Genomic DNA, 10,450 nt, shown 5'->3' with positions numbered 1-10,450 from the left:
GATGAGAAACACAGAAGGCCGAATGATTTTAAACATCCAAGAGTGCGAACAAAATTGAAACAAATGTGCTTCTCTGTTGTTAGTTTGAAAGCATGGAATTCTCTAAAGAAAGACTTAAAAAATTGTAAGAATATCTTTCAATTTAAAAAGTTACGAAAAGAGACAACTGGAATTATATCAAACTGATTTTTGATTTTGATTGGACGTGTCATTGTGAAAATGATTAAACAAAAATTAAAAAAAAAAGTTGGAGTTCAGGAACAGTTAAAAAAAATCGACATAATTAAGACAAAATTAGTTATATTCCTGACATTTCACGGGCTGAGATTCAATCCCAGTAGGACCACTAACTTTTGTTAAAATTACTTTGGTTGTATAATGTATGAAGGGTTTTAAGAGCAAAATGATTAGAGTAAATTATTTTATTGTCATTGCACACAATATACAACAAAACTTGCTTCACTCCAATTTCCAGCATGCAGCATTTAGGACATTAGGAGATGTTACGATTAATATAGAAATAAAGTGCATGAAATGCAAAAAACGTAGACATGTTAAGAAACGACCAATATAATCTTATAATATAAAATATTTAAAAATATTGAGAGGCTGTCTGGGTCGCATGTTTATACGTGGGATAGTTCTCCCAGGATGCAGACGGAACTACAGAAGCAAGGTGCAGGTAAGGAATTTATTTATTGTCCATTAGGGCTCTACCGAGGATGTCGTTGTGGTTGTGCAGCCCTTTGAGACACTTGTGATTTAGGTGTATATACATGTAAATAAGCATTGATTGATTGATAAGTCATTCAACGTATCAACAAACAAAACAAACGTGCCGATAGCACCAGAAGCTAAGGAAAAAGGCTAGCACGAAAGCTTAGCGTATCAACAGGCATAGGAATCAAATAAAGCAGCCGTCATAACTTTTAAAGTTAAAGAACCAATGATTGTCACATACAGACTAAGTGTGGCTAAATTATTCTCTGCATTTGACCCATCACCCTTGATCACCCCCTGGGAGGTGAGAGGAGCAGGAATCATTTTTGGTCATTTAACCCCCAATTCTAACCATTGATACTGAGTGCCAAGCAGGGAGGTAATGGATCCCATTTTTATAGTCTTTTGTATGACTCGGCCGGGGTTTGAACTCCCAACCTACCCATCCCAGGGCGGACACTCTAACCACAGAAAACCACACCGTGTGTGGCGAAAAACAGGACTAAGTAGCTCTCTGGTTAGTGCCTGGCAGCAGGTTGGATTGATTGATTAAAACTTTTATTAGTAGATTGCACAGTACAGTACATATTCCGTACAATTGACCACTAAATGGTAACACCCCAATAGGTTTCTCAACTTGTTTAAGTCGGGGTTTGCGTTAATCAATTCATGGTAGAGGTGAGCATGCTGAACACTAATCAGAGGCAGGTGAAACCAATCTGCAACCATGGCAACCAAAACACAAACCTAGGGGTGCTCAAAAAACGAGTCAAAAACCAAACAAAACATGATCCGGGTCATGACACAGGCAGTCTTTTAATAAAATCAATAATATCAGTACATTTAATCCATCCATCCATTTCCTACCGCTTGTCCCTTTTGGGGTCGCTGGAGCCAATCTCAGCTGCATTCGGGCGGAAGGCGGCGTACACCCTGGACAAGTCGCCACTTTATCGCAGGGCCAAAACAGATAGACAGACAAAATTCACACTCACATTCACATTCAACCTATCATACCAAAGACTATCGAGTCATACCAAAGACTATAAATATGGGACCCATTCCCTCCCTGCTTGGCACTCAGCATCAAGGGCTGGAATTCAATCAATCAATCAATCAATCAATCAATGATTATTTATATAGCCCTAAATCACAAGTGTCTCAAAGGGCTGCACAAACCACAACAACATCCTCGGTAAAGCCCACATAAGGGCAAGGAAAAACTCACCCCAGTGGGACGTCGGTGACAGTGACAATGATGACTATAAGAAACCTTGGAGAGGACCGCATATGTGGGCAACCACCCCCTCAGGGGACCGAAAGCAATGGATGTCGAGCGAGTCTAAAATGATATTGTGAAAGTCCAATCCATAGTGGATCTAACATAACGGTGAGAGTCCAGTCCAAAGTGGATCCAATATAGTAGCGAGAGTCCCGTCCCGAATTGGGGGTTAAATCACCAAAAATTATTCCCGGGCGTGGCCACCGCTGCTGCTCACTGCTCCCCTCACCTCCCAGGGGGTGATTAAGGGTGATGGGTCAAATGCAGAGAATAATTTCGCCCCACCAAGTGTGTGTGTGACAATCATTGGTACTTTAACTTTATCCCCAGGTGCATGTCTTTGGAGGTGGGAGGAAGCCGGAGTACCCAGAGGAAACCCACGCATGCAAACTCTACACAGAAATATCCCGAGCCAGGGATTGAACCCACGACTGCTAAGGACAGGGGTGTCCAAACTTTTTCCACTGAGGGCTCCACGCTGAAAAATCAAAGCAAGCGGGGGCCATTTATTTTAAAAAACAAACCAATACATGTATAAAAAATATACATTCCGGCTTCCACTCAGGCTTGATCCCGGGGACCCCAAAGGTTTTTGGTAAAAATAAAATGTTAAAAATGTGTCATTATTCAGTATTATTATTTTTATTATTATTCAAGTTTTAAATCTCTAGATCAACATTAGGTCTCTGTAAATATGACGTATTTAAAGATTTAAGTTGTATGCTCTTTTTGTCAAAGAAAACCATGTTTTTAATGGAAAAAAAACACAAACTATGCAATATTTTAACCCAATAAAATTTTTAAGTAGAATATTTGAGATTATATAATAATTGGAGCTGTAAAAAGGTCAACAACTCATACCACCATTGATTTTAATTCACTATTATTTTTTGTGCAATAACACTTAAAAACTAAACACACTGATCCAAAGGGGTCCTACTCATTAAAGTGTTAAAGGGGAACATTATCACCAGACCTATGTAAGCGTCAATATATACCTTGATGATGCAGAAAAAAGACCATGTATATTTTTTTACCGATTTCCGAACTCTAAATGGGTGAATTTTGACGATTTAAACGCCTTTCTGTTTATTGCTCTGGTGGCGATGACGTCAGAACGTGACGTCACCGAGGTAATACAGCCGCCATTTTCATTTTCTACACATTACACACACGGGTCTCAGCTCTGTTATTTTCCGTTTTTTCGAATATTTTTTGGAACCTTGGAGACATTATGCCTGGTCGGTGTGTTGTCGGAGGGTGTAACAACACTAACAGGGAGGGATTCAATTTGTACCGAAGATGCGAAAATGTCTGCCACCAGACCCCCATTGAATGTGCTGTAGTGTCTTCACATTTGACCGGCGATGACAGACATGGCACAGAGATGTATGGATAACCTGCAGATGCATTTGCAACGATAAAGTCAACAAAATCACAAAGGTGAGTTTTGTTGTTGACTTATGTGCTAATCAGACATATTTGGTTGCGGCGTGACTGCCAGCTAATCGATGCTAACATGCTACGCTAATCAATGCTAACATGCTATTTACCGGCGATGACAGACATGACACAGAAATGTATGGATAACCTGCAGATGCATTTGCAACGATAAAGTCAACGAAATCACAAAGGTGAGTTTTGTTGATGTTGACTCATGTGGTAATCAGACATATTTGGTCGCGGTGTGACTGCCAGCTAATCGATGCTAACATGCTATTTACCGGCGGTGCTAAAGCAGACATGGCACAGAGATGTATGGATAACCTGCAGATGCATTTGCAACTATTTTACGTTTCCTTCCACCCACATTTAATGCGAAAAAAACACTTACCAATCGCCGAATTTAAGTTGCTCCAGTTTCACGAGATGCGAAAGTCCTGATCGTTTGGTCCGCACATTTTACTGGCGATGCTAACGCAGCTATTCGTCCATGCTATGGCTATGAATAGCGTCAATAGCTATTCGCTCAATAGCTTCAGTTTCTTCTTCAATACTTTCATACTCCAACCATCTGTTTCAATACATGCGTAATCTGTTGAATCGCTTGAGCCGCTGAAATCCGAGTCTGAATCGAGCTAATGTCGCTATATCTTGCTGTGGTATTCCCATTGTTTGTTTACATTGGCAGCACTGTGTGACGTCACAGGAAAATGGATTGTGGTTTCGAAGATAGCGAAAATAAGGCACTTTAAAGCTTTATTTAGGGATATTCCAGGACCGGTAAAATTTTGAAAAAAAATTCAAAAAATACAACAAGCCACTGGGAACTGATTTTTATCGTTTTTAACCCGTTTGAAATTGTGATAATGTTCCCCTTTAAAAAATAAATTATATATATATTTTTTTTCACGGTTTACTTTTAACACAAATTCTCGAGATCAACTTCGGATCTATCCGTCAATTATAAGTTTTTTGTAGTTTATGTTTTTGTTTGTTCGTTTTAGGCCCTTCTTTGAAAAAAAAAAAACAGCTCAGTTTTTTTATACGGCAAACACAAAATATCCAACATTTGCCCACAAAAATATCTCAAAGTGGAATATTTAATGTGATGTAATTGGAGCCTTGAATAGGTTAATAGTTAATAATGACATTGATTTTGATTCACTTATTATTTTTTTAAAGAAAGAAACAGCCTGCACGGCAGCTGTGTGTTATTAGAGTAAACATTGCAAAATGTTCCTTTTCCATTTTGTATGTTTGAATTTTTAAAATGTGCTGTGGGGTTGTTAAAAAATGACCTGCTGGCCGCACTTTGGACACACCTGGCTAAGGACCTTCGTATTGTGATGCAGATGCACTAACCCCTCCTCCACCGCATTGCCATATAATATACATAAAAATCATATAATAAAAATGTCCCTAATGTGTGGAAATTAATCCATCACGGGGGTGGGGAACGACCACGTCGCAAGAAAATGTATTTAGTTTAACTCCAATTTTGTTCTGATGCAATTATTGCTGAGCCAGCAAATTTGAGGAAACAGCCCAAGTGATCATAACACCGGAATACGACCCCGTCGTGCCCAATGAAGTATTTTTTTATTAAAATGTCACAAGGTGTTACAACTGCGATGAGAGGACTACTTGAATGCACCACGCAGTTGGGAATAACAGCTCATAAAATCTCAGCACATATCATAAAGAAGTTATGTCTTCGCTTCCTGTATGGCTGCCTGTCATTTGGGCAGGAGGCGAGAAAGCATGTCGCCATCAGCCGAGCCTCTCAGCGCTCTGTCACCCAATGGGCTGTAAAAATGCTTATCCTCCACACACACACACACATTTGCACATGCACACACCCCCACACACACACACACACACACACAGGTTATCCAGCATGCAGACAGCAGCCGAGTGCGGGTCGGGAGTAATTCCTGCTTACAGCACTGTGCTTCAGGCGACGCAGGCGCTGGATATTTCATTATTCATTAATTTACTGTTTAACAAATCCTGTCATTACTGAACTAGAGCCGAGTTCACTCACACACACACACACACATAGACACACACACACACACACACACACATGGTAGCGGGTGTCAGGCGTTGCAAATCGGCCTGTTTGATCCTGGCCTTCTCAACAAACGTGTAGAGGACCATGAATAATAAGAAACGCCAAAGCTTTGGCGGAACAAGCCAGCGTGACACCGCCTCACAAAAAAAAAAAAAAAGGCCCTTGGCGTGGAGGAAAAGTCCGCCGGGGCCCTCTGTGAGGCGCCTGGGGGTTCTTTAGAAGAAAAGACAAAAACAAACAGTTGGCACAAGTGTGATCGATATGAAAGGCAGAGCAACACGCGGGGTGAAAAGCGACACTGCGCCGCTTCCTTCTCAGCACAAAAGAAGGCCAGCACAGCTGCTGCTAATCTATTTACCACCGACTCACTCATAAAATCTTCTTTGGTCGTAGGCTGGAAAAAAAAACAGGCTATGAATAAAAAATATTGTAACCAAAATGTACGTTTTAAAGGCCTACTGAAATTAGATTTTCTTATTTAAACGGGTATAGCAGGTCCATTCTATGTGTCATACTTGCCATATTTTTGCTGAAAGGATTTGGTAGAGAACATCGACGATAAAGTTTGCAACTTTTGGTCGCCAACAGAAAAGCCCTGCCTTTACCGGAAGTAGCAGAAGATGACGTCACCCGTTGATGGCTCCTCACATCCTCACATTGTTTTTAATGGGAACCTCCAACAAAAAGAGCTATTCGGACCGAGAAAACGACAATTTCCCCATTATTTGAGCGAGGATAAAAGATTTGTGTTTGAGAATATTGATAGCGACGGAATAGAAAAAAAAAAAAACGCGATTGCATTGGGACGGATTCAGATGTTTTTAGACACATTTACTAGGATAATTCTGGGAAATCCCTTATCTTTCTATTGGGTTGCTAGTGGTTTAGTGAGTTTAATAGTACCTGATAGTCTGGGGGTCTCACAACTAGGCTTGGATTAAAGTTGTTTCTGCGATGCAGAGAATGATTTGCACGGGCGAGACGTGACTGTGAGTATATCGTTGTTTATTTAAACACTATAATAAAAGATAAACAAACTAAGGGCGCTCACAAGGAGGTACAGACACTTGGTTATGAACAAACAAAAGACTAGCATAAATGCTGCAAACTACAAACATGAAACAAAAACACTTTCTCGATTGGCATGAATAATAATGAACTATAAACAAAACTAGCACAATGGCATAAATACAAAAACTTACACAGCATTGAACTATGGACGAGGGCATGAAGGAGGTGCAGCATGGGTAGCGTGTGTGAAGATCCCAGAATGAAGACAAGAAAAAGAGTGACTTAAGTAGCTATGATAATTAGTGAAAACAGGTGTGAGGCTGAGGACAGGGACGTGACATGACAGGTGAAAAGTAATGAGTTGGCATGGAGATGAAAACAAACCAGGAAGTGCCAAGACAGATGTCCAAAAAACTAAACATAACCTGACTAAAACCAAAACCAAAACATAAACTTACAGGCGTGACACAGAGGTGTGTGGCCACAGGTGTCTTGACGCGCAGTGTCTCAGGGAAGTCGACGGCAGCTTTTTGGACGGCGTAAACTTAGCTGATCTCCGGTAATAAGCGACTTTTTACCACAATTTCGGGATCCATGTTCGCTTGACCGCTCTGATTCATAGTAAAGTTTCACCTCCGGGAATTTTAAACAAGGAATCACTGTGTGTTTGTGTGGCTAAAGGCTAAAGCTTCCCAACTCCATCTTTTTACTTTGACTTCTCCAATATTAATGGAATAAATTGCAAGAGATTCAGCAACACAAATCTCCAAAATACTGTGTAATTACGCGGTTAAAGCCGACGACTTTTAGCTGTGTGTGTGTGCAGCGCTCATATATCCTAACAGTCCGTGACGTCACGCGTTCACATCATCATTATGCGACGTTTTCAAGAAGAAACTTCCGGGAAATTTAAAATTGCAAATTAAAATAAACTAAAAAGGCCGTATTGGCATGTGTTGCAATGTTAATATTTCATCATTGATATATAAACTATCAGACTGCGTGGTGGGTAGTAGTGGGTTTCAGTAGGCCTTTAATACTCATGAGTCGGTTTATGAGCACCGATGGGTATACATATATACATATCTGTATACGTATATATAAATGTGTATACGTGTACACATACGTGTCTACGTATGAACTAAGGGTGTGGGGAAAAATTTGATTCGAATACGAATCGTGATTCTAACATTGTGCGATTCAGATTCGATTCTCATATTTTTTTAAATCGATTTTTTTATTTATTATTATTTTTTTATCCTTTTATCAATCCAACAAAACAATACACAGTGCAATCCAATTCCAAAACCAAACCTGACCCAGCAGCACTCAGAACTGCAATAAACAGAGCAAATGAGAGGAGAAACAAACACGACACAGAACAAACTAAAAGTAGTGAAACAAAAATGAATATTATCAACAACAGTATCAATATTAGTTATTTTTTCAGCATAGCAGTGATTGGATTTGTTTCGCTGATTGGAGCGCTCGCTTCCGCAGCTAGCGGGTCCATGGTGATGACTTCTGATTTGTTTGATCAGCTGTTTTACTGCTGTGTTACAGGTACCGTTTGAAAACAATGAAGGTATATAAATAAAAATTCACAAAAACTTTCCATGTAAATAACTAATTTCCCAATGTACATATTTGTGGCTTGAAGTCCGATTTGGCAAATATACGGAACATGTGTTTTTCATCTAAAATTGGGCACATGCAACTTATATACTGGTGCATTCTATAGTCTGGAAAATACGGTACATGCAAAATTACATGTGTCAAGATTTTATTTTGATGATCAAAGTTTATGGTTTTTTAAAACCCAACATTTTCTGAAATTTTAAATTTTAGGTTTTGATAAGCTGTAAGCCATAATAACCATCAAAATGATATCAAAAGAAGTCCTGAAATAGCTTGAGTTGCATGTTGTGAGCCTTTGTCATTAGTTTCACCTTTAAATGTTATTGCTGGTATAAACGAAGCTTTGCACGATATTCAAATTTTGGGAATTTCACCTGTATATTAATTTACTTGTGGCAGGCCACTAATAAACGAATCTACGGGAAACTGCAGTTTGCAGGAGCTCTGTGCTCTTGTGTCATCTTTTTGTGTTCCTGGTGTTACCCTCTTGTTTTCATGTGAAGTGAAGTATATTTATATAGTGCTTTTCTCTAGTGACTCAAAGCGCTTTACATAGTGAAACCCAATATCTAAGTTACATTTAAACCAGTGTGGGTGGCACTGGGAGCAGGTGGGTAAAGTGTCTTGCCCAAGGACACAACGGCAGTGACTAGGATGGCGGAAGCGGGAATCGAACCTGCAACCCTTTAAGTTGCTGGCACAGCCACTCTACCAACCAAGCTATGCAGCCCCATGTGGGGTTTTTTCTTTGCCTTTTGGTTCGGGACCCATTGGGACTGTGTGACAAGGGGTGGCATTTTCGTGACTTCTGCGGTGCTTTTTTGTGAACTTCTGGATCTGCCTCCCGGGAGCCTTTGGGCCATGGAGACAGGCTGCTGGGTCTCTGCCACATCGGAGTCCGTTTGGAGAGACTGGAGGAGATGCGAATGAAGAGACAGGGCTGCGGACCGGACGTTGAACTCCGGGGCCGACAAGCTTCATAGTGTCTTGGCTGAATGAGCAGGTATCGGACACCTCGATCTCCTTACACGCACCCTCGCTCATCCGTGCGGACTGGACACTGGCCGAGAGTTAGTGGGCGGCCGAGTAGTCGACTCTCTTGGTTGCTTTGTTGGGTCTGCTCCTGTCTCTGGCCATGCTCCCTTCACCCCAGCAGACAATGACGTGGAACACTAGAGAGACTACCACAGTGTAATTGTTTTGTTTTTTGTTTTTATTTTTGTAGCTGTATGTAGAAATGTCTGGTTGCATCAGCTCTGCTCTTTTAATGTCTGTAATGTCCTTTGTGTTCTTTGATGTTTCCCTCTTACACACATGCTTATTGTGTTCCATGGCTATGAGTTTTTTTTTCCTTGGCCTCAGTCCGGACCCCCTCTCCAGGGGCCCAGGCTTAGACTGATTTTTTTTTTCTCACCCCCCCAGTGTTTACCTGTTCTCTCACTATGATGTTAGCTCCACTATGGACTGGATATTCACAATATTATGTTAGACCCACTCGACGTCCATTGCATCCGGTCCCCCTTACTTGTTTGTAAAGGGAACCGGAAGTTGGCAGACCCAGAATCAGAATCAGACACACTTTATTAATCCCCGAGGGGAAATGAAAATTTTTAGCACAATCACATTCAAGGTCAAACAAACATTACAGGGAGACAGAACAGGATCGCTGACGGGTCTGCCAACTTGCGGCGCCCCTTACAAATAAGGTGAGATACAGGTAAACAAGTGTGGGGAATGGGAGAAAAAAATTAAAAATAGAATAAAAAAATCGGTCTAAGCCTGGGCTCCTGGAGAGGGGGTCCAGACTGAGGCCAAGGGAAAAATACAACTCATAGCCATAGCACACATCGCTCTTATATGTGTGTAAGAGGGAAACATCAAACATTAAAGAAAACAAAGGACATTAAAGGCCTATTGAAATGAGATTTTCTTATTTAAACGGGATAGCAGGTCCATTCTATGTGTCATACTTGATCATTTGGCGATATTGCCAAATTTTTGCTGAAAGGATTTAGTAGAGAACATCGACAATAAAGTTCGCAACTTTTGGTGCTGATAAAAAAGCTTTGCCTTTACCGGAAGTCACAGACGATGACGTCACAAGTGTGAGGGCTCCTCACATCCTCCCATTCTTTTTAATGGGAGCCTACAGCAGCAAGAGCTATTCGGACCGAGAAAACGACAATTTCCCCATTAATTTGAGCGAGGATGAAAGATTTGTATTTGAGGATATTGATAGCGAAGGACTAGAATTTTTTTTTTTTTTAAATCAAGTAAAAAAG

The sequence above is a fragment of the Nerophis ophidion genome, linkage group LG24 (genome assembly GCF_033978795.1).
Source record: "Nerophis ophidion isolate RoL-2023_Sa linkage group LG24, RoL_Noph_v1.0, whole genome shotgun sequence".
Lineage (NCBI taxonomy): Eukaryota > Metazoa > Chordata > Actinopteri > Syngnathiformes > Syngnathidae > Nerophis > Nerophis ophidion.
Note: the sequence above shows the minus strand (reverse complement) of the source record.